Source organism: Narcine bancroftii, chromosome 1 (genome assembly GCF_036971445.1).
Source record: "Narcine bancroftii isolate sNarBan1 chromosome 1, sNarBan1.hap1, whole genome shotgun sequence".
Classification (NCBI taxonomy): Eukaryota; Metazoa; Chordata; class Chondrichthyes; order Torpediniformes; family Narcinidae; genus Narcine; species Narcine bancroftii.
In genome coordinates, this window is record NC_091469.1 from 275,678,597 (window position 1) to 275,704,952 (window position 26,356).

Here is a 26,356-nt window from a genome sequence, read left to right on the forward strand (position 1 = left end):
CAAAATCCGGAAACTGGGGAGAGTGACAGCAGCGCGAGTTGGGTGGACGAGGGGGGGCAACTGGCAGCACGAGTCGGCCAAGCGAGGGGTGGGGGGGGAGTCCGGCAGCTTGAGTCGGGCAGGCAAGGGGGGGGAGACCGGCAGCGTGAGTCGGGCAGTCATGGGGGGGGGAGACTGGCAGTGCGAGTTGGGCAGTCGAGGGGGGAGTGACCGGCAGCATGAGTCGGGCCAGTGAGGGGGGAGACCGGCAGCACAAGTTGGGCGGGCAAGGGTGGGGAGAGACCGGCAGCGCGAGTCGGGCAGGCGAGGGGCAGACTGGCAGAGCAAGTCGGGCGGGCGAGGGGGGGGTAGAGACCGGCAGTACATGTCGGGGGGGGGGAGAGACTGGCAGCGCGAGTGGAAGTGGGTAGGGGTGGATACGGCAGCACAATTTGGGTGGGTTTAAATCTGGCTTTCCGAAATCTGGAAAAATCCAAAATTCGGAACACATTGTCCCCCAAGGGTTCCGGATAAAGGATCGTGTACCTGTACTGGATACTATACATAGAACATGGTCTCACCAATTCCCTATATAACTGAGGTTTTACCTACTTTTGATTTCCGTTCACTTAGCAATAAATAATAACACCCTCTTAGTTTCCCAAATTACTTAGTGACTTTACCAATTGAGAAAAATTATTTAATTTTTGTTTTTCTTGTCTCGTATGCTGCCTGGCCTTTGAGAATTTTCTGTTCTCCTTTCAGAAATAATCTGCAATTATTTGAGTTTCTATTTCTTCATAGCTTCTTTATGTCCTCTTCACAGCCTACACTTCCATTCATCTTTATGTCATCAGTAAATTTAGGAATTGTACCTTCAAAGATGTATTTGAAAATCCTACTTCCCAGTGCAAGATGTATAAATGTGTGCTTTCAATCTCACACTCTCTACATTAATCGAATAGTTTGGATTGTTTCAATGATGTGTGCCATAAAACACACGGATCACTGATGTAAGATGGTAACTTGGGTTGCTTGGTCCTGAACTATAGTCTGGCCATTTCAATTCAGTTCGACAAGACTATAATGAAGCATGCAGGAGTGGCAAAGAATTTTTTTTTTCTCCCCATTGTTTCTCCTTGCAAGATTACTTGTAACATTAATTCACCCCAGCTGCAAGAATGTCTATGCGACAATTTCCTGAAATATCTGAAGCAACAACTGATCTGTTCTTTTTCCATGATTCTATCAGCAATAAGTCTGCCTGTTAATTGTGGTCCATTAAATTCCATTTTACATCTTAAGAGTTCCTGCAGTAATTATTGGCAATTTAGTTTTTGTGGATCTGCATATGGTTTTCTTTTGAGCTGAAAATGATAAAGGTAACTTGTTTATTAGTTTAGATAGCTTGTAAAATTGATGCGGAACTGAAAAGCATTTTGCTAATTTTTTTAAAATGGGAAAGCAAACAAAATAATGTCTGTCAAAAATAATTCAAATTCTATCTCTTTTATTTTGCTCATTCTTCGGCCCTGGGAAGGCATTGAACATGATATTCAGGAAAATGTGTGACTGGATTTGTTATTCTTCCAAATGTTAAGAGTTCAATTCCTCATTCTTATTGCATTCTTATTAAATTTTAATATGAGATAGTGCATAGCTATTCCATTGCTCTATCAAAAGATCGAAGAAAGCTCAACATTTCCATTGTATTATCAATTAATTTATAAATTGGGAATGAGTTGAGCAGACTTATGAACTCAAGGAATCACTATTAAAGGCATAAAAACACAGAAAGGTTATGGCTTTGAAACCCATTCAATAGCATAATTATCACTTTGCAGTCTGTTTCCTGATAATTAACTTGGAACATGAATTGCCTTACAAACTTAATTTTTAAAAGCATTGTCTACAATAAAATCAATTGTGACTTTCACTTTTTGCATTATTAATTCCAAGAAGGAATTTATATCCAAAGTATTTTTCATTTAGTACTGAAAATTTTTCAAAAATTCCTCCAATTATGTGTATATGCATTGCTTATTGTAATAAAAACCCATAACATACAGGAAACCTTCAGACTAAATGACATCAGTTTCAAGCTGAGGCATTAGAATACAATTGCACTTGCATGTCAGATCATCAGAGATAACCTCCTTCTTCAAATAGCATGGCTTTCCCTCCACCACCATCAACTCGGCATTCACCCACATATCCTCATTTACCCCACATCTACCCTGGCCCCCTCTGCCCTTATGCGCAACAAGTTCAGGATTCCTCTTGTCCTCACCTACCACCCAACCAGGCTCCGCATCCAACACATCCTCCTCCGCCATTTCTGCCACCAACTATGATTCCACCACACTTAATCCACTCTCCTCCCCCTTCCATCTTCCACAGAAACTGCTCCCTCCATGACTCCCTTGTCCACCCCTCCCTCCCCACCAACTGTCCCTTTGAGACCTATCCAAGTGACCACAGGAGATGCTCCACTTGCACCCACACCTCCTCCCTCACCACCATTCAGGGCCCCAAACAGTCCTTCCAAGTGAAGCAACATTTCACTTGTGAATTTGCAGGGGTCTTCTACTGGATAGGTGCTCCCATTGTGGTTTTCTCTATAATCGGAGAGACTAGATGCAGACTGGGAGATCACTTCGTTGAGCACCTCGGCTCTCTCCGCTGCCATAGCATGAATTTCCCTATGGCCATTCATTTAAATTCTCCATCCCATTCCCTGCCGACATGTCTGTCCACAGTCTCCACTGCCAGACTGAGACCACCTCATCTTCTGACTGGGCACCCTCCAACCGGATGGCATTAATATCGACTTCTCTAGCTTTTGCTAAACCCCCCTCCCCCTCAACCTCTTCTCCTGTTGCCTTCCCCCAGCTCTGTCTTTCCCTTCTGTGTCTCCTTTTGCACGAACATGATATATTCTTACCTTGTCCCTTATCATATCCAATTAACACCTTTTGTTGGTTTGGATTCCTTCCCCAGCCAGCCTTGTCCAAATTCTGAGACTTTCTGAGATTTCCCGTTTCTGACTCATTCTGCCAATTTCTTGAAGAAGGGCTCAGGCCCGAAACATCGGCAATATACCCCTGCTTTTTATGGACACTGAAAAGACCAGCAGAGTTCATCCAGCATTTTGCTGTGTTTTTACGGCAATCACAGCGTCTGCAGGTTTTTGTGTTCACTGCAACTGGAAGGTTTCTGCTTCCATTATTTATCAGTGGCCCTGGCAATTTAAAGAGAAAATTGAGTTTATCTGTGATGCATCTCATAATCAAAAACTCACCTTTGAAGCAATTGCATTGAAATATACACTAAAATTACCCTATCACCTTTGACTCCAATACTTAGATTAAATTGTTACACTTCCAGTACTATATAACAGAAATTTCTCCAAACTAAATATTGGGAAGACTGAAATCATTGTCTTTAGTCTCTTTATGACTTTCTTTCACCTTGCCACTGACTACATTCATCCTCTTGGCAACTGTTGGAAATAGAAGCAGACATTTGAAAGCATGGTGCCGTGTTTAATTTTGAGATGCATTGTAGATCACTTACTCATACCATCAACAAGACCACTAATACACAATTTGGCTCTGCCCACACCTCAGCTTTTCCTTAATCCATTCTGACGGTGGCTCTAGAAAGTAGTGTTACAACAATTTTATGGCCAACCACACTCATTCTACCCTCTGTGAACTTAAATTTGTTTAAAAACTTTGGTGATTGTATCTTGCATCATGTCAATTCACCCATCATAGTGCACTGGAGCCTTAGAGAGATACAACACATAAACAGGACTTCAACTCATCAAGTCCATGCCAATCATTGACCATGTATTTGTAGATTTAAATTTAAATAAATTTTACATTTTTAACTTTTATAAAATTTAGACATATAGCATGGTAACGGGCCCTTCCAGCCCATGCCACCCAAATACACTAATTAATCTACACATCCCGTGTTCTTTTTGGAGGGTGGCAGAAAACCATAGCACCTGAAGGAAACCCATGCAGACATGGAGAGAACTTACAAACTCCTTATAGGCAGCACCAGATATGAACCCCAGTTGCTGGTGCTCTAATAGCATTGCCAACCATGCCATCCAGATCTATCCTGACCTATTTTACTCCTCCACATTCCCCATCAACCCTTCAGATTGTATCATTCATCAATACTTAGGACAACTCATCTATCACATTGCATATCTTTGGAATGTGGGAAGTAACCAGCATAATGAGAGGGAACTCATGTAGTCTGAGGAAAACATGAGCACAAGATTTAGCCTGGGTCATTGACCAATAAAGAAGCAGCTCTATAGGTATGCCTCAATTTATATTGATCTATATTACTTCACAGTTAACTGAAATTTTTAAAATTCTTATCCTTGTTTTCAAACTCCTCCCTGCTCTTGACCTTCATATCTCCTTAACTTCCTCTCGCTCCCTTAATTCAATACATCAGCAGCCAGGACTCGGTTCATTCCTAAATTTAATCCATCTGGAATTGGTGAACATGCTTTTGGCTCCTTTTCCCCAATATTTATTTATGTGGGTCAATGCTAAATTTTGATTGATCAGGGTCCTGCAAAGTACCTTGGGATTTTTTACTACATGAAAGGTAATACATAAATACAAGTTACCATTGTTGAACACTTACAAGCGTACAAGAGAATTAAGGAAAAGACTGCCCAAAATCAATGATAAAAGATACACAGCTCCTGCCGTTGCTATGGTGTGAGAATTTAAATGTACTCATATTTATTCCACAACACAAAAAGGAATGCCACACAACAAAATAATAATTTGGCTGTAAAGACAATGAATGGAAATATAATGAAGTATTTATTTCTATGCATGGACACATGCTTCTTCAAAAAATTAATGTTATTCCCTTACGAGAGTGATACACCATCAATGACTCCAATAGACTGAAGATGAGCAAACTGATAGGCTTTTATTCACTATGCATTGAAGGCACATCCATGCTACTCGACTGTCCTGAATGAGGAGGGGGTTGTAGAACAGTCATCTTTATTCATGAGTCTGTTGGAGGAGGCAGTTGGCCAGAAAGGGTTTTCTTGTCATTTGGTAGCAATGTTCAATAAGTCACAATCAGCTCATCTGTGTGGTGCAATCAAGGTTGTTTGGCTTGATAGCACCTAAAAATCAATCAAAATCAGAATTTATTGTCATGAACATGACACAAAATTTGTCAAGACATTTCAATCAACCCTTCTGCATTTCTTCACAGTAGTTTTAAGCGAGGAGGAACATTATTCATTAGCTGATGGTGGTCATCTGCAGGTTTAATCTGAATCCATGGTACTTTATTATGTGTGCAATAAATTTGCAGAGCTCTGAGAATTACTAATGTTTTCCCAATGATGAATGTTAATAGTTAAATACAGTAAAACCTCTGTTATCTGGAATTCAAGCAACCAGCAAAAAACAGGAAAATAAATAAAGGGAGTCCCCGTGTTACGAATGAGATCCATTTCTACATCTGTCTTTAAGTCAAATTTGTAGTTAAGTCAGAAAAGGTACATACAGTTCTTATTTAGCGTCAGTCAAATATTTGTCTTAGCACTGTAAAAAAAATTAAAGAAACAGTTCTTAAAACAGTTTTGATAGAAAAAAAGAAAAAGGATCATGATTAAAAGTTAACATTTACTCTCATTCCATCGATGTTTTGAATGCCAGAAGGGACATTCATGAGGTAACATTATGCGCATGCGTGAATTGGGGGCACAATTTGTTCATAAGTATGAATTGTCCATAAGTCGGACATTCATAACCCAGAGTCTCTCTGGAGGTAAAAAAAGACGAGTTTAAAATTGGCACACCTTGCAGTTAGTTCACCAATCCATGGAGCACACAATCTCAAGCAACCAGAAAATTCACTTAACTGCCATAGGTGCTAGATACCAAGGTTTTTCTGGACACAGAAACTACTTTGGTTTTGCATCCAACCCACGGCTTCAACTTTAATTCTACCCACGTAGCTTTTATATCCAGTTTTAATTCTCAAAGCATGATTTTAAATTTACAATTCCTGAACTACTAAAGCAGACTTTGGATTACTCATCCAATAATAAAAGCACAAGGTGACACAATCCTAGGGAGCGCATTGTTACAAAGCTGTGTGACTACCTTGGCACAATAAGAAGAGAGGGAAAGAAAATGGAGGGATAAGACAATTATCTCAAACAAAGAATTCATAAAATAGAAAAGGACAATTTCAAACAGCAAAATTCATGTGTTACAGTATGCAATTTTTTAAAAAATCACAAAATATTTTGTAACAGCCTAAAGGAGAAAAATAATTTAATTTGCTTTCAGAAACATGAAAATAAAATTAACTTTTATTGGAACGTACTTCAAAGTTGATGTGACATCAACAATTATTGGAAAAAATAACCACCTATAACAGTTGCTGGCTTTCCATAGTGAAAGGAATATGAATGACACATGGCTGGTCATATATGCGGTGAGTCAACAAACCGGTTAATATTCTTTACAGCTTAGTTAAGCACCTGGTTTTATCTCAATTTTTGCTAATATTTGAAAATTCTGAAAAGTGATCTGTTAAGAAATGGATATTGACCAAAGTATAATGGCACAGAGGTTGCTGTACATTCTGAAGGATGCACCAAAATGGTATTGATTTGGTGGAAAATTGTGTGCTTTCCTCACTGCATAAAAAGTCACACAACTGAGGCATCCAGCATTGCACATCTCTGTAGCCTATTAAACCTGTAGGAATGAGTGGGGCAGGGAGGGTTGAGAGCAATCAGAATGTGATGAAACAAGTTGCTTTCACTCATTGGTTTTACTCCAAGTATCTGGACTTGCAGTCAGGTGGGGAAGGATGCAGAATGGCATGAGGTTAGGATCTTAAACTTTGGAGGGTTATTAGAACAAACATCAAAGGGAGGAACATTTGGGGAAATCTGCAATACACCAAGGAGGTTTGTTGGGAGGAGGGCAGGGATTGGTTCATTGAGCATGTGGAGGATCTTGGGAATTATGTATGTTAGACTTTTAAAGATAACATTATTTAGGAAAATCACATGCATATCTGGTGCTTAGGTGAATGACAATATTTGACCTGAAAATGGTTACAAATGCACTTTAGTATTGCAACAGATAAATGCAAGTTAATATTCAAAACAATAGCAATGAATAAACCATTGCCATGTGACCCTGTATCCAGGTAAATGAGTTTTAAATATGGCAATTGACTTGTTATAAGCACTACATGCAAGTGTAGAGTGCATTTTTGAACTTACAATTGTGAATACTATGTCTGCATGAACATAACCATAAATGAAGATAAATTACATGCACAATTCCCCCAACCATATGTAGAATAAATCCAGACCCATTGCATGAAATTATTTTGCTCAAGGAAAGTGGGTGTCTTTAAAGGGTATGTTTTAGCCTTTTGCCTGACTCCAGCTATATGCTGGATCCACGCTTCAATATTCCAAGTAAAAGTGGACCAATATGGTTTCAAAGCATCCATTATATCATGTAGAGAAAATTAGATGAGATAATGAAAGATGTGAAAAAGTAGGAAAAGATTTTTTTAAAGTGCAGACAGTAGTTAAATTTGGAAATAATGCATTGATGTTCAGCCCTGCAGTGGCTTCAAAGAAACAAGATTTGAAGTTAGCTCAATGTTAATATCTTAGATGAATTTCCATTTACCTCAGACGATCCTCCCAACAGAAACTTGCAGAGGAAGAATGGCACTTTCTTTCCTTCCCAGTATGATGGAAGAACCTTATGTGCCAAAGTGCCATCACGTGGGATGGGCAAAAGAGGAACCATTTGCAAGTAGCAAAAGAAAAAAAATGCCTTGATACCTGGCTAAGTCATACTCATTGACATTCTGGTAAAAGGTTAAGTGTATTTGAATATTTCAGTCAGTTAAAAACTATTTATTAAAAATCCATTAAAAGCCTTAACTAGTTTTTTTTAAAATCAAATTTGCTCTTTTGTATACCCCATCGATCCATGAGATTCAGTTGTAGGGCAGGTTGTGGAAGAACATGATAATTTGGATGCCAATTTCAACATTTAGTAGCTGTAATTAAGTGTGCATATGCATACTTTGATACTTGTTGTCCAGTTTGCTCCTAAATAATGATCAGTATTTTAAGACAAAGTGCTTTTGTCAAAATAAAAGCTGGCTCAACATGTTTTCAAGTGGTCCCTTCTAAATGAGGATTATAAGAAAATTTGTTGGGAAAAATCGATAGACAAGTCATTTAAAATCAGAATAGTGCTTTGCACACAAGATTAACCTCATCTTTATCTTGGCTATACTGGGATCATGTAACATTTTGTTTCTCCATTACACATGATAAATAAATAAATAAACTGCTTTTAAATAAAAAAGTAAAACCAAAAGCATAAAGCTAATAATTTGTAATTCTGTTCACAATTGGTATCTAATTAAATTTAACCAAAACAATTTAAAATTGATGGCACATTTTGAATGCTATAATCTCTTCGTTATAAAACCAATTGCTCTCTGCAGTTCTTCTATTTTGCTAGATGTGTTTTTCCTCATAACAATTAAGAAAAAAAACATGTTCCCCTCTAATCTAACTGTCTGCATTGGCCTACAATGCATTAAGAACAATCCTGTCTGTTCCAGCATGATTTCATAAGATGACTACATTCACTTATGTGTTTTTCAGAACAAAAACATGTTTTCAATTACAAAATACATGTTAGAATCATTCTGCGATGCTAATTTGCTTGAAATACTATAGCATGAAATTAAAAGAAACAAAACATTTTGTAGAAATCAAATAAAAATTGTGATATTTTATATGACATGAAATAATGGAAAAGCACACTAATCCTCATTAGATTAAAATGCCTCTTACCTTCCATGATGCTGAGATACTTGCTTGTGACGATCAGAGGTCAGAGCACATTGTGAATGAACAGGATTGCACTTGGGAATGATATGCAGGCTGGGGTCAATTTGAAAAGGTCAGAATCAATATATAGGGTGGTACGAAGTCTCAAACTGAGTTAGTTGATCTATACTGCATCGGCTTGGGTCACATTGGAAATGAGGAACACGTCAAATAACCATCACAGTGCACTACAGGGTAGATTGTAAAGAAATAGATCGTTTCTAAAATAGATTAGACTGGATTAATCAATATATAACAGTTTTACACATATTAACCTGTTATCAGTAAAATAAAAGTTTAGTAAAACAGTGATAATCAAACTTAAACAAAAACTATCATCACTCTCTACTTAGAGGCACCATGTCAACATGACAATTTTCATTTCTTTTGACTAGAACACAAAGTCCAATTCTGATGCAATTTCCAGTCATATTCATGTTCTTCACAATACATATTTTGAAATAATGTGGCAAAACATTATACATAATGTACTTACAACCTGGTAACTGAACAAAATTTTCTTACGGTTTGTACATTCCAAGATTTTTAGTTATTTCTTATCAACTGCATTTATTTAATTTTATTTGTTCAATCTTAGATCACTCCATTTTAATGGCCACTGACGTAAGGTTTGTATCAGTAGGCTGCAAATAATGCACCATCTGACACATGATCTTGGGTCCCCAGGAGATCTGTTTCATCAAAGAAGTTTTTACACTGTCTTGTTTAGTGCAAAGTTTCTACCAAGTATGCGGATGCTATTCCTTTGCTTCCTGCTCCAGTTAGTGATGGTGTTGGTCCAGAAGACCCTGCTGATGTAGTTCCTGCAACATGAACTCTAGTGGGTGCTACCATATCAATGCTTTCTCTCGTTGATATTGCTCCTGCACCTGTTCTGCCTGTTCCTGCTCTTCTTGGAACTCTTACTCCTGTCTTGGTCAAGGAGAAGTCAAACTAATGCAGTCTTGAGCCTCATCACTTTGCATATTGGCACTGAATTTAACATGTATTTTTTTGCAAACCAACTTATCATTGTATTTATAGAATTTATAGAAAATACTGGGGGAGAAAATCAGCAAGGAAGGCTAAGGAGAGAGAAATAGTTAACAATTCAGGTCAATGATCCAAGTTTTTTTTTCATTCATGGAGTGTGGCCATTGCTGGCATGGCCAATATTTCATCTTTCATCACCTCTAAGAAAATGGTGGTTAGCCTTATTATTGAATTGCTTATGTGTGTGCAACATCGTTAGATGGGGAGTTCCAGGATTTCTGGTAACAGCAAACAAATATGAGATACATACCAGATTTTCCAAATAGAAATACAGAATATGTGTTCAAATTTAAATTCAAATTATTTCTAATTTGCATATGCATACATACATTGATATGAAATAATATCACTGCAGGGGAAAAACTTATATACTAAAAATATTGGTAACATAGTCATCTGGATTAAATAAAAAATTTAATAACTTTACAAAGACACGGTTACCAAAATATTCATCTCTTATCCAATTAAAATATATGTATGTATTCTTTTTCTTTGGCTTGGCTTCGCGGACGAAGATTTATGGAGGGGGTAAAAAGTCTTTTATTACATACCTTTAATTGTTTTATATTCTTCTTCTGTATTTCTCTTAATCAAGAAATTTATTATTTTAGCAGTTTCTTTTGTATATGCTGTTTTATATATAGCTTCCCGCCATTTTTGATATTGAATGAACAAGAGCTACAAAACAACTTTAATGTCCATTCTTCAGAGAATTCATCACGAAATTTGCACTTTCATTTTAGCATGTTAGGGTTAAATTACAAAACACAAATTAAAAATATTTTGAAAGCTTACCAGTGCAAGAATTGCAAAAAAACAAGCCTGTTTTTTTTTTCACTGATCCGTCTCTAGCAAATGCATAACTAACGGGCTGGCTGGCGGCGACCAATGGCTGCAGCCAACAAATGCACACATGCCACATTTCATTACTTGTTGCAGATACTTGCTGTCTTCAGGTGACTTCCTTCAACATAATAGTGAAGTTGTTTAACACTTTAGTTTTAATGAAGTAAAATTCAAGTAGTACAAATAAAATTATTGAAAATTCCAAATTGTAGAGCACTAAACTGCTGAATTTTGCAATTTATTTAAGAAAATCTTAATACAGGATGTTTAGGGCATCCTGATAAAGTCAATGCAGAACACAGGATTAAATCATTAGATTCAGGACATGTCCTGTATATATGGGGCACCTGGCAACCCTACATGGCAGTATATATATAATTTGTAGAATATTCCCAGATACCTGCTGACTACATCCTTCTATGTCAAGGGTGGGGAATCAATGAATTGTCAAAAAAGACAAAAAGTTTCTGGTCTGAAATTTGTAAACGATACACTCCCTTGCTCCAGTGCATGAACGATCGTATAATTGATAGTGTGCAAAATGCTTTGTGCGTTTTTGCTTTTGATACTCCACACAGGAGGCTAATCTTGCATCAGGGAAAATATCCTTGCTGAGACTTATGACCTTAGGTCAGTCAAGCTTGAGCTGGACTTTTCCAAACTCTCTGCAAGAATGAACAGAGTAGCGGGGATGATTGAAAGATGGGGCTACTGGGAATTGCTGGGCTGGGAACTGCCTGCAACTGGACTGCACATTTTTGCACAGAAGCGGTTCTGAAGTATACTATCTACAGTTCTATTTCTTCTGCTGCAAATGTTCCACCACCTTCCCTACATCCGCCATCTGCTCTTGCTCTGTTATGTCACCAGGTGAGATTCCAGTTAGATGAAGCTGTGAATATCTAAGCTAGTGTTCAGTCTGTGTGACTCCTGCATTAGAATGAGTTCTCTGAATCATTTTGTTGTTATTGGCATCCTCCCCACCGCACCTGCAGCAGAAACTGTTAAGTGAGAATGCTTTAAATCAGGGGTGGTCCACCTTTTAATTTAGACATACAGGATGGTAACAGGCCATTTTGGCCCACGAATACATACCAAGGGTGTATGTTAATTGGGCGGCATGGACTCATGGGGTGAAATGACCTGTGCTATATGTCTAAATTAAAAATTAAAAGGTTGGCCACTCCTGCTTTAAGTGATCATTATGCAGATATTCATATTTCACTTTCTGATGGTATCAAGTCAATTTGAATGTTTGCTTTAAGTCATACGGGTTCTTCATCTGTGCAAAACTCAGTGAGAGTGCTTAAAATCCAATGCCTCTTGCTTGATGGCTTTCAATTGCAAGTTAAAGACCACCTGGTTCTCTGCTATTCCCCATTTGCTCTGTCCTCCAAGCATGGAGAGGAAGACACCCATGAATGAGACATGTGGGCTTATGAATATGAAGGAGAGTTGAGGGATGGATGGAAAGCACTTGTTGAGGTTGACTATGAGGAAGGCATGGTAATGTATGCAAATGAGAATGAATGTCAATAATGGATGCCAAAATCAATGTGAGGAAATAACTTGACAGAGGCATTTTATCTACAAGACCAGATTGTGGTGCAGGAGTCAGAATGATATATGATGGGGTTGGGGTGATGCCTGGAGCTCTGGTTCACAGTTGGAATGCAGATTCAGAAATTATGGGGGCATATGTGGCAGCCATATCACTGAAGGTGGTGGAATCCACAGACACGATGTATCTGAAGAAGCTCTTTTTTGCTTCTCTTTTGTGGGGTGCCTGATAGGGGTGGACAAGTCGCACCTCTTAATTTGCTTTCAGGGCCAACAAAGGGAAACAAGTTTTTTGTATTAGTATGCATGGTCATAACACCTTATACCTTGGAACCATGCTCCAGACATGGTTTCACCAGTTTCTTTGTTAAAAGAACAATATTTTCTTTCTGGTTCCAATGAACACCAGCAAAATACCTAGACAGGCACCGCTAGAATGAGGCCCAGGCTTTGAATTCCAAACAGTATTAACCAGTATCAGTTTATCTCTGTGTGGTAGCCATTTGCTTCACCCAGAGGGTAGATTATATACTGAAATTAACTCATGCACGTCCTGCTGCCTGATGTTGATGAGTTGGGAAAGTGAGAAGTGATTGTGCCATGCTGTGAGATGCTGAAAAATCACTGACCAACAAAATGCACCTATTTTATTTTCAGGCTTCCTTCTTGGTATCAGGCTCTCTTAAACCCTTCATTCCACTGCCCTTACACATCTACCTGGCACCTCCAGAGCATCATGAAATTAAAATCCTGACCAATACCTCAGAAGCAGAGTTGATGCTGTTTTTCCCCAAGATCTGTGGTTTATTTCTTACCCTTTTATCCTTGTTTCTAGTTTATGCCACTTGTCCATATATTCAGTGAACACTCCCCAGGGGTGATTAGCTATTCATATGCATTTCTTTCACCAGGCTCTTGGTATTCTACTACATTTTAATTTAATTTCATAACCGCAGGGGTAAATAGCTATTAGCGTAGCACTGGCTTGAAAGAACAGATTTAATCTATAGTTTAATATGCGTGAAGACATGGCATAAATTTGTTTAAGAGACCCACGCAAGGTGGAGCAGTGATTATCACCGTTTTTCTTCTCTCTGTTTTGGTTCATAATTCCTATGGGACTATTAAAGGGATTGCCTAATTATACATAAGACAGTGAGAAGACCCATCGATGTGTTGGCTCAAGTTTTTCATTTTTTTTCTTTTTATTTGTTCAAGATAATCAACACTATATTATGTAGAACTGACCACACTGAGAGTCATGAAATAAACAGCTAAACCCAATTAGGCCTGAGGGAGCACAACTGATTCTGATTATATCTAATATCAATAAATATCGACAAGACTCTGGATATTTTCTGCCTGCTTTTATAGAACAGCATGGTTCAAATATAACAAGGGCATCATATCTTGAGACATGACTCTTTAATTATGCATTATCCATCAGCTTTCTGCTCAAACATTTTTGTCCCGTATGCCACTGAAATTGTGAACAGATAATGTGGGAATGGTGTATGAGACAAAAGTGAAACAAATTCAGGACATTTATTTATTTTCCAAGGAAGTATTATGTGGATTTTGTTCCACAAATCTTATTCTCCCTTTCTTTGGCTTGGCTTCGCGGATGAAGATTTATGGAGGGGTAATGTCCACGTCAGCTGCAGGCTCGTTTGTGGCTGACAAGTCCGATGCAGGACAGGCAGACACGGTTGCAGCGGTTGCAGGGGAAAATTGGTTGGTTGGGGTTGGGTGTTGGGTTTTTCCTCCTTTGTCTTTTGTCAGTGAGGTGGGCTCTGTGGTCTTCTTCAAAGGAGGTTGCTGCCCGCCAAACTGTGAGGTGCCAAGATGCACGGTTTGAGGCGATATCAGCCCACTGGCGGTGATCAATGTGGCAGGCACCAAGAGATTTCTTTAGGCAGTCCTTGTACCTCTTCTTTGGTGCACCTCTGTCACGGTGGCCAGTGGAGAGCTCGCCATATAACACAATCTTGGGAAGGCGATGGTCCTCCATTCTGGAGACGTGACCTACCCAGCGCAGTTGGATCTTCAGCAGCGTGGATTTTATGCTGTCGGCCTCTGCCATCTCGAGTACTTCGATGTTAGGGATGAAGTCGCTCCAATGAATGTTGAGGATGGAGCAGAGACAACGCTGGTGGAAGCGTTCTAGGAGCCGTAGGTGGTGCCGGTAGAGGACCCATGATTCGGAGCCGAACAGGAGTGTGGGTATGACAACGGCTCTGTATACGCTAATCTTTGTGAGGTTTTTCAGTTGGTTGTTTTTCCAGACTCTTTTGTGTAGTCTTCCAAAGGCGCTATTTGCCTTGGCGAGTCTGTTGTCTATCTCGTTGTTACTGCCTGCTTAAATATGATACAAAACCCTTTTCCTTTTGGATTACTTAATAGCATATTCTTTTGAAACTAAATGTCAAAGCTTCCTAGAATACAGCAAGCAAATATGTATCTGTCCTCAAAGGAATGAGGATTTCCTGCTGTTGAAAATGAGAATGCAGATAGGTATGGTTTGATTTTACAAATGGATGGTTGTATTATCAACTTCCATAGCTACTAGAGTCAGTGATCTATTCAATCTACATCTATCGAGATACAGCAGTACAGTTACCCTTTTGAAACAACCTGCGCGAGTCCTCGTGTATTTGGGAGGTCTAAGTTGCCACAGAAGAATTAAATCAGTGAAGGTTAAAGCAGATAGGTTTACTATTTCTAATTTTAACCATATTATTGTTCAGTATGTACTCAAAGTTAGGGATTATATATTTGATCAGTACCCATCTCCACTTTTGCCTAAACATAAAAATGTTCTTTTTTATTTATATTGCTACAAAGCAATAATGTGTGTTTCGCAATTCTCAATTGCTAGAGAATAACATTGCTGTAGTTGATGAGGTGAATCTGTCACAGCACAGACACAGTAATGTCAAGTATTTCTTGGAAGATAAAAGAATTCACTGGACAATTTATGGCCCTTCTCTGCCATTGTAAGTACAGGAAATGTGGCAGAAAGATAATCAGGATATTTAACAGAAGTATTCAAAATTATGAATAGTTGTGATATAATTAGAAATAAACCATCTTCAGTGGCAGATCTCAGTCACCATCAGACTCAGCTAAAACAGTGAGTTAAAAGAAATTACAGAAAGGAAAAAGAAATCATGTCCATTTCTCTTCTGGAATGCATTATCTGAAAGAGTGATGCAAGCAAATTCAAAAGTAAATTTAAAAAGGAATTGAATAAATGTTTACTGTTGTAAAAATATCACAGGATTGTGAGGAAAGAGCAGAGGTATTGGATTGCTGTCCATAATATTGGCATAGGTATCTTCAGTGAAATTCTTTTCTTCCTTGCTGCATCAATCTATGTCCAACAGATAGCCAATAGAGTTATGACAGAATGATTGGTGATCTGAAGTACAATATAACTAAACTTGTGTTCGTAATTGAAAACACTAACACTATTCCATGTACACAAGCTATGGGCTCTGTTGGAAAGCCATCCCCTTACTTTCCAGAAGGTGGCCATGCGCTGCTTTTCTGAATGCTTGTCTTAGTGGTGAAATGTTCCCCTAGTAAGGAACTCCACTACTTTTGATTGATGGTTCAACCATGTATTTTCAAGTGATTATGGTGGGTAGGCCACAGAACTTGTAGGCGATGGAATTTTTATGTCCTGCTTCACTTGACTTAAGGTGGTTGAAGGTCTAGTAATAGCAACAAAAGGAAGCCTGTGCAAGTGGCAGCAGTACACCTTGTAGATGCCATCACTTGGCACTAAAGGTAAACAGAGTCAATGTTTAATGTAGAAGTGAGATTTTGATCAGGATTGTTCCTTTCTTTTATGATGTGCTGAGCTCCTATTGAATTGTCTCAGTGGGACTCACTAATGCAAGTGGAAATTATTCTACCATCCTCCTGATTCAAGTCCTGAAGATGAAAGGTTCTGAGGAGTAAGGTAGAATTTAGCAATGTATGCTGAGTTTCAAAGAGAGATGATTGGGCTATCTTTGTTTAGTCATGTGTTGATCGCTTGGCACTTGTGAAGTGCAAATGTTAGTTGTCATTTCTCAGCCAAAGTCAGTATGCCGACCAAGTCTTGTTACAAACAGGTATGGTCATTGTCATTGAGACATACAAGAGATTGCAGATGCTGGAATCTGAATCAAAACACAAGCCTCTTTTACGCAGCCATTTCAAGGTGAGCCGGTGTGCTGGGACCAGAACGGGAAAGGATGTGTACATGTATATTATACGTCACACTAGACGCCACCAGTCATGCCTCTTTTGCTTCCAGAATGCTGGCATGCTGTGTAAAATGACACACTGGGGCAGCATTATGCCAGCGTTGTTTGGTTCAGTGTAAAGAAGCAACGCGGGTTTAATGACGGGTCTTCTTTATGGCAGTATTGTGGGGAATTCTGTGAATCAAGCAGCATCTATGGTGGTGAGAAATGAATGGGATGACATTTTCCATCAGAATGGGCAACGTGGACTTGAAAATAGAGCCACAAGCTTTAAGTCATCTTATGATAAAGGGATTGTGCCCAGGATGCTGGCCTGAGAAACTACACCAATAACAGTCTGGTCTAGTTTCCAACAATCACAACCATTCATTCATTACAGTTTTGATTCCAGCCAGTAAAGAGTATTCTTCCCTTTGTTAACATTGATTTCAATTTTACCAGGGTAATTTGGTGCCTCACATAGGAAAAATAATGCAGACCTGAGCTGGAAAGGAAAGAAGATTCCTTTCCCAAAAGACACAATGAACCAGATGGGGTTTTCTGACGGACTGGTGGTTTCATGGTCATCATTACTGATACATGATTTTTTTTAAAATTCCTTTTTATTTAATTAACAATTTTAACTCTCCAGCTGTCATGGTGGGATTTGAACTGCTGTCTCTTGATCATTCATTCAAACCTCTAGATTACTAGTTCAGTAACTCTCCTCAGGTCCCTAATAAGGAATTTCAGTTATTAATTTTTGTACTGGCTCCATAATGATAGCCAAACTGGGATTAAAACAGAAATACTAATTAACCTTGTCTGAAAGATATGAGAAATTCTGCTGCATAAACTGAGCTGCACCATTGTGAATTGTGTTGACCTTCTTTCGGAACATTTTCTGTTTTGTGAAGACAAGTCCATTTTATCGTACTCTGTGAAAACTGCCATGAAATTATTCATCCTGAGTTGGTGTGTGGATTGGAATAATAATGCTTATTTCAGAAACTTGATATTCCTTGGGTAATGTGTCCAATAGTGTATTGATATTGTTATGTCATAGACCAGCAGCATTGTATAAATGTTACATAGGTATGTGAGAATAAAATGGAATATTAACAAATATTATAGAATAATGCAGATGGTATCATAACCTAGAAAGAAATGGGAAAAAACATTCAACCACTATTCTACTTATTTAACCCAACCGTACAGAAGCTAATGGCTTAACACGAACAGACCACTTCTCATAATTAAAAAAATAAGGTAACCAGTGAGGTCATAAACTAGAAAATAGTTAATCTTACAAATGTTGAAAATAATTGAGAAAAGAACCCCATAAAGAAGCAAAATTAAGATTAATTTCAGTAGTTGAACATCTAATTTTTTCCAAAGTCAGACATGCCATCATATCTGATAACCTTTGAGTATGAGTGGGAGGGACAGCATCTTTCTATTTCATCAATTTGGCCCTTCTAGCAATAAGGGAAGCAAGAGCAACTACATAGGATTGTGATGTATTCAATATCAAACCTGTGGGCCCATTTATGCCAAGAGAGCGAGAAAAGGATTTGGATTCTTTTTCAGATTCAAAACAATATTTTGATTAATAATTATCAATAATATAACATCTTACTTAAATCTAAACTTAACCCCAAACTATGCGCAAATATGTGTGTGTGTGTGTGTGTGTGTGTGTGTGTGTGTGTGTGTGTGTGTGTGTGTATTACCCAAACCATTACAGTTTAGGCACAATTCTGAAAAGTCAATTCAAACTTCAGTCTTAGAAATCCTGTGTTTAAACTCAGAACCTTTAAACTGATGATCAGAATAATTATAAAGTAGGTGAGACACCGAGTTATCAGACTTCTCAAAATTCACAAATTCTTATGAAGTTCTTTCCAGAGAAATGTTCTTTCATATGAATGATGGTCACAAATCCTCTCTTCCTTGCATAGGGGAAACGAAACTTGTGATTTCCACGATGCTTCCACAAACCCAGGCAAGGGTTATATGAAATGACTATCAAAATAGTCACAATCCAAATGCAAGAATGATCTTGCTTTTTTTTAACCCAGATACGAGTCAATCAAAATGACCATTACATCAGTAGATCACTGTTTCCCCATTACAAGGAGAAACAACAGAAGAGTCCATTTTACACAAAGTCGCTTCATTTCTGTGTCTTGCATCTCTGCTTACTTATTCATCAATCTTGCTTCTTCAAGTGTCTCAATCACATGACTTGGTTGATCAATACTGAAATCTTTTCTGTTTCAATTTCCCAAAACATGACTCATAATCATATGACCTGTAAATGTCTCATCTGGTCTTTCTTCCTGAAAGAACAACCATTGTAGTTTTGTTCTTCCAAACCATTAACTTTGTTTATAGTTCCTTCTTGACGGTGCCTTCTGTCTGACCACAAGCTGTAGATGGTTTTTGCTGTGAAAAGGTTTTGTTATAAAAGGTTTTCAGCCTGAGTTAAACTTTAAAGTGTGGTTACTAAATATTGTGAGCTTTTAACAATGTTGTCTTATGTTTAATGTATGTTGAAAATTAAGCTTTTGCATTATTACACTGCATCGTGTTCTCAAGTAATTTTTTTTTTAATAGTCACCACCAAGATTTTAGTTCTACATTTGAGAAAGCAGATGGATTATTCACCTCTCTAATAATTCCATCTTGGGTTTGAGTACCATGTTGTTCATACTCAATTGCTTTGTTTACCTATTGACCTAAATTATAAAGATCATTGGGCTTTCTGAGATCAAATATATTAGTAAGGGTCAGGTTTGGCATAAATAATAAACCCAAGGCATAAAGTGTCAGCCCTAATCCATTTTTAGCTATAACAACCTTTTGATTTAACTTCAACTTTCTTCCATTTAGAATGTTAACTAGCAAGAATGACAGGAATTAAAAACTAATCAGTAAGGAATTTTCCTGGATCCATGACATAGCCTAAATTTTTCACTGCTTGAACTAATTCATACAAATAACAGAATCAGTAAATGGTTTTGCTGAATACAATCCATAATTAAGAAATGCCTTGAATTGTTACAGTACCAGCAACCCGTGTTCAAATCTGCCGCTGTCTGTCGAGGGTTTGTTCATTCTCCCCATGTGTGCGTGGGCTTCCTTTGGGTGCTCAGGTTTCCTCCCACCTTTCAAAACATATGGGGATTGTAGGTTAATTGGGCGGCATGAGTTAGTGGTCTAAAATGGCCCGTTATTGTGCTGCATGTCTAAATTTAAATTTATATTATTCTTTGTTCAATAAAACGAATTGAACCTTTAATTGAGTCAAAAAATACTTCCCTGACCATAAGATATAGGATAGAATTAGGCCATTTGGCCCATCAAGCCACTTCCACCATTCAAATGACAATGACTGTATAATGAGTTGATTCACCAAACATCAAGTCTATCATTTTCCTTCACCTCACTTCATTAAACATTTGTGCACGTTACTGCTGTTAATTATATCTAGACAATTTATACAAACACTCTGGATAACATACAAATATATCCTCAAATTTTAATTCCTGTATATTAATTACATTTGTGCACTTGGTATAGTTTTTGATTTGTTGGTCTCCATGCTAAATATCCATGGTACAGTATATGAATTCTTAAATCAAATTATTTTCTTTAAATGGGGATCTGGCAGATATAACTGGGTGCAAATCAAAGTAGATAGCAAAGGAAAATGGCCACTCTAGTGATCTGCATGAGATCAGACTACAAGGATGGCACTGAAGCCAATAAAGAACCCGATATATAGTTCTGTCCATCAGAGCTAATCCAGTCAAGACAGGCCTTTATACAAGCTCCCCATAGCCTCTTGACAGAATTTTCTTGTTTCAAATGTGTCATGGGTGGCTTTGAGGCAGAGAGTACTCAAGGATGGATAGCAATTTTGTCAAATGGTCAAACATTCTGCACAAATACAGAATGTGCTTTTCTTGGCAGCTATTGTTTCCTCTCAAGTTTGCACATTTAACTAAAACACAATCCATTGTATGCAGGGGATAATTTGCTGATCCATGAATTTGAAGCAGAGTATTAAATTTGCATATCCTGCCAGTCTCCTGGTCTTCCTTTCATCTCATGCAGTGCTTTCTGGTCTCCTCATTGCTGCCTGTGGTAGCATGCAACATAAAGGAGAACCTGTAGATGAACCCTGGTTATTAAGGTTCTCTCTTCAATCCTGTTCATATTCTGAGATATTGCTGCTTAGCGGCCACCATTATGTCAACCTTCCACAGGAACTCTATCAAAAGCATCCTGATCAGCTGCATTACAGTGTGGTACGGTTGCTGCAGAGAATTGTATCAGAGGATAATCCGCAGGACCATAAGAGGGGCAGAGAGGATCACTGTTGCCTCCTTCCCACTCCTCTAATACAGAAGTATCAGACCCAGAACCACCAGGTTGAGGAACAGCTTCTTTCCAAGGGCAGTGTGAATGCTGAACGACAAAAGGAACTGCTTACACTAATCATCTGAGACTCTTATATTTACAAAACACAATTTATTTATTTAATTATTTGTATAGATGAATACTTCTGCATATGTATTGTTTTTCTGTAAGTGTGTTATGTCTGGTTGTGTGTCTGCATGTTTTGCACTGAAGACTGGAGAACACGGTTTCGTCGGGTTGTACTTGTGTAACCAGATGACAATAAACTTGACTTGACTTAATGAAAGAAGCAATGATACTGAACCTCTTGTAACATATTTAGTATAAAATCCCAAAATTGCAAAACTGATATCCTTCTATATGGAGGACATAAACTGATCTAAGTGAAAGTGGTGAACAATAAATGGCAATAGAATTAAATGATCTGAGTGATTTACTTACAATTAATTTTATATCACAGAAACAAGTCAATGGGCTCACAAATGAGAACCATCCAATAGCATTGTCTGAGTTAATGATCCTGGGAAGCTGATTGAGAATACTCTCTGGCAGCAGTATCTGAGGAAACAATTAGGGAATGATGTTTTGAGAGAAATTCTCACTGAGCAAGAGAATTTGCACTTCCACCTAAAACTCCCCTTCCTGGGGCATTTCCCAATGATACAGGAAAGGTAACACCTGCTGCCCTTTTACCTCTCCCATTCCTACCATCTAGGGACCCAAACATGAGTTCACTTGCACTTCTAGCATTCAGCATTTGGTATTCTCAATGTTGTCTCTGTGATGAAACCACTATTGCATATATTTGTAAATGTCATGACCTTTCCTGGTTGACCCTGCTCTCACTGGCTGGCTTGTGACTCCTTCCCTTTTCTTTCCCATAAAGGCTGTCATGCCACAAGCCTGCCCCAGTTCGATTCCAGGTCAGTGTGATCGACCAACATAGGGATGCTGTCCATCACTTGCAAATAAAAGCCTTCAGTTTTGATTACTTCAGTCTTTGTGTAATTGATCGTGCATCAGTCTCTACATTAGAGAAACCAAATGTAGAATGAGTGATTGCTTTGTGGAACATCTGCAATCAGTCCACAGGAGTGACCCTAAGCTTGTAATTGCCTGCTGCTTTAATTCAGCATCCCACTCTGACTCTGACCTTTCTGTCTGTAACCTACAAAACCAAGCTCAAGCTGCAACATTTCACTTTCCATCCGTGCAAGTTGCAGTCTCCTGGACTCCATGTCGCTATTTTTTTCTATCAATAAGATTGGTTGATCATGTAAATTGATTCAACTCCTGAGCCAACACACTTTAGGAGTTAGTCTAGTGAACAAGGAAGAAAAGAGATTAAAAGAAAGTTTATTTTAAAAAAATAATGGAAGTTAAACCTTAAAGTCTCTATCACTGGGCAACAAATGTTTTCAAAAGGTTTGCTTCTTGAAAAACTTAGGATTATGACAGACAACTTCAAACTGAACCCAAAGGTAATTTCAGATTTGCTGTATTATGTAGGAAGTTGGAGAAATATTAAATTAACTTTTATTGAATTTAGTCTTAAGTGTATATTCACTACAAATGTAACAGAATGTAATGCAGCTGTAATGACATTGATGAGACACTTCTGCTGCCTTGAATATTCCTGAAGATAATAAATGCTATTGTTAAGTACACTCACAGTGCTATTGCCTGAAGAATATGTGCATCAACATGCGTTCAATCTATATCAGTGCTCAGCATCTAATGGCACAGTTAGCGCTATGCTGTTAGACCACCAGCGACCAGGATTTGAATCTCGTGCTGTCTGAAAGGACTTAGTATGTTCTCCCCATGTCTGTGTGGGTTTTCCCCAGGGGCTCCAGTTTCCTCACCCTGCTCAAAAATGTACAGGGGTGTAGGTAATTGGGTGGCACGGGCTCGTGAGCTGAAAGGACCTGTTACCGTGCTTGCATGTCCAAATGTTTTTTAAAAATTCAGTATGTGAGCTGCTTTTATAGCCTGTCTGTATCTCTCCTGACTAAGCATGCCCAGGCCTAAGACAATATCTGCATAGTACCTGCACTGAGTGCATGGCTGGAAATGCTTGGTCTGACCAAAATAGCTTCCTTTGTGGGCAAGACTTAAAATATGACAGGAAATCACATTATAGGTAATATCTTAAAAAAGGTACGTGATGGGAAAATTTAATATGATTTTCGTGATCAGCAGCCCAAAATCCATAAAATACACTGAAGCAAAATCTTTGTTGTCCAGTGAATTATCAGAGACAGCTAAAAACAAATTAAAAGTGCCCTGACAGCAGACAATTGCCAAAAGGCCAATTCTACAGCACAGGGGTGATGGCTCAGGATCTGATGCCTGAGGTCTCGTCAGTGCTTGTGACAGTTCCTCTTTGGCAGCTGTGGCAGCCAGACATTAGTAACTACAGCCATTGGAAAGACATGGGGAGGGGGGAGGTGGAGTGAATGGTGAACACAAGGATCAGACAGGAATGAGCACGTCAGGAACAACTGTGTCAAAGTCTTCTTTTGTTGGATTAATTACTGTTTTCTGCAATTGCCTTCTGATCATTTTTGTTCATTTCAATACATTAATTCTGAATTTTAAGAGATAAGCATGAGAAGCATTTCTAAATTCCAAATGATCTGTTTTATCACATTTCAGAAATACTGAAATGTTCCCCAGTATGTGACATCTAAAGTTGCTCTATTAAAAAAAAACTTAAATTATCTAAATCCAAAAAATTATAATTGGAACTGGAACTCAATTACTCAGAGCAAAAGGATTTGTGAACTAAATCCTTACAAATAACATATTCAGTTAATTCAAAATGTTCTCTCTGACAATCAGACAATCCAGTATTCTAAAAAAAACCCAGCAAAATACTTTGTGTTCCTCAATCATTACCGTATTTGTAATCCTAGGTAACTAAACCTGAGTCAGCTTGCACTTCTACATGGATTTTCTACAGGCAAAGGCCCTCCAATTATACCAAGCTATGACAGACAATACAGATGAACATGACTAACCAGGAAGACAGAACACCAATAAATCTTCCACCTCAGCTTGCATCTTAGTTTCCCCCTACCAGTTAGTCTCGGTGTAGCATCATCAGAGATCATGGGGCCACTTTGATAATGTAACTCTTATTTAGTCTAAGAATTAGGAAAACACAAACAAAACATTCTTTTGATGAAGGTGAATTTAAACATTTGCCAAGCTAAGAATTTAAAAATGAGGACCTAATACCACAATGATTAAAATTCTGATGTGTATTTTACACTGAAATGGATTTTGATTTATTATAAGGTGCTAACTATGTATCATAGTTCTTGCATGCAGTCAAGAGTGTTACGCTAGAAATTTTGTCCCTGTGATTTTCTCATCATTGGTATTAGTCCTGGAACATTAACTCTGAAAACTGAAGAAGCAGAAGACTGCAAAGTTGTTTTACTACAATACTATAAACACAAGAACCCCAGGAGTCATCGTTAAAACCGGACAGGAAGCTCCAAAAATCACATCAGATGCACTTCGGCATGGTAGCGGGGAACTCGATGCAGCATCCAGTAGAATGTTGTAAATAGTTTTCCTGAGGTTATTCTTCAGGCCACTTCTCTAACTTGGATAGAACTTGCGACACACAATCTCACTGTTGAATGAAAAATTTGTGTAGCAAAAAGATGAATGGGTTTTGGCAGATAGAAATTGGTGCTAATGCCTGGAGTTTTGTTACAGATAACTGTGAAGTCATTTTATCTCTTGTTCGTAGTATTTGATGTTATCTAGATGACAGGAGCAGTGTGACTGACATATGTATGTATTTTCTACCATTTGCAGTAAACAAGTGATGCAGGGACATGAATGAATTCTGCTCATCACTTAATCCTTCAGTAAATCACCCAAGTTTTGATTGATAGATAGTAGGTAGTCTGATTTGGTGGTTATTTTTTGCCTTTTGGAAGGGGCAAGATAATGTATGAGCTTCTTAGGATTGGTAGTCAAAATCTATAATGGACAGGCATGTTCTCCCCATTCCCAGCAAGAGCAAAGAAGCAGGACTCGCATCATAATAAAACTTATCCTGCTTCTATCTTGTGGAGAACTCTAATGAAGGGAATTAATGACATCATTAAAATTAGGAAATGATACCCAGTGATAAAAAAAATGCTTTGAATTCAAATAAAGCAGCATATTCAAACACATATAGAATCTATATATTCTATCGGAGTTATAATTGCTGGTCTGCTGTGAAGCAAATGCAGTACCTTGAAACTAAAATCCAGAGGAAAAGGAGCATTAGGGGCCACGATGAATCAGGCATGAGATTGAGGGAAATGATGAAGATGAATGTTTGTACATGGAGCAAGAAAAGAAGAGAACACTGATTTCTGTCCTCATATTGGTAGAGAGTGGAAGTCAGGAGGCTTCAGCCTGTTATTCTCTTCAGGGCAACCACATTATTGGACATTTGTAACTTTAGAATAAGGGATGATGGGTTTTAGTTATTAAGAACTTTATAATAATCAGAAGTCATGGCAGATGGAATAAAGTGAGCTCTGCTCAGAAAGGTGGTGCAAGTCATACTACCATAAAAGTGGATGCTAATAATGCATGCATTGTATACAGCAGTCTTGGTCTTTGTAGCGAGTTTTTGATTCTCCAAGACCTGCAAGGAGAGTCAAGCAAGGATTGATGCTGGTCTGCCAATACACCTAATGATATCAGCATCAAGGGAGAGATTGTCGCTAATGATTGACCCCAAGTATATGAACTCATGGACCACTTCCAGGTCTTAGTTGTCGATGGTAATGACTGGTGTTTCTACTACATTCTGAGCAAGAACATTTGTTTTCTTTAGGCTGATAGTAATTCCAAAGTCCTTGTATGCCTTAGAGAAGTGGTCCATGGGAGTTTGCAGTTGCTGCTTGGTGTGTGAGGTTATAGTAGCATCATCATCAAAGAGCATACTGGGTAGTAAGATTTTTCGCACCTTTGTACTTGTTCTCAGGCGCGCAGGATTGAACAGCTCCCCATCAGATGGTGTGCATGTAGATGCTTTCTGTCAACATTCCAAATGCATGCTTCAATAGCAGAGAGAAGATGCCGAATAATGAAGGATCCAACACGCATCCTTGTTTGACTCCACTATGAATAGTGAAGTGTTCCAATGAGCTACCATCATACTGGACTGTAGCCCTCATCGTCATGGAATGGCTTGATGATACTACAGAGTTTTGAGAGACAGCTGATCTTGGGAAGAATTTGAAAGAGCCCATCCCTGCTGACAAGGTCAAATCCCTTG

At 38.3% G+C, this 26,356-nt stretch overlaps 1 long non-coding RNA gene across 10 annotated transcripts in view; it reads right to left on the reverse strand.

The window, feature by feature from the left end:
* LOC138744063 (uncharacterized) overlaps window positions 1-26,356 on the reverse strand; it is a 120,924-nt gene that overhangs the window by 79,617 nt on the left and 14,951 nt on the right. For 3 of the 10 annotated variants that reach the window (XR_011345244.1, XR_011345245.1, XR_011345239.1), the window contains exons 2-4: window positions 19,702-19,799; window positions 10,784-10,952; window positions 8,900-9,123 (exon numbers count right to left, since the gene is read on the reverse strand). This is a non-coding gene — a long non-coding RNA (uncharacterized lncRNA). Of the gene's footprint in view, window positions 1-4,865; window positions 5,159-8,899; window positions 9,124-10,783; window positions 10,953-19,701; window positions 19,800-21,498; window positions 21,616-26,356 lie in introns of those variants that run through there. The other 7 variants (XR_011345243.1, XR_011345250.1, XR_011345246.1 and 4 more) reach the window with 6 other exon arrangements.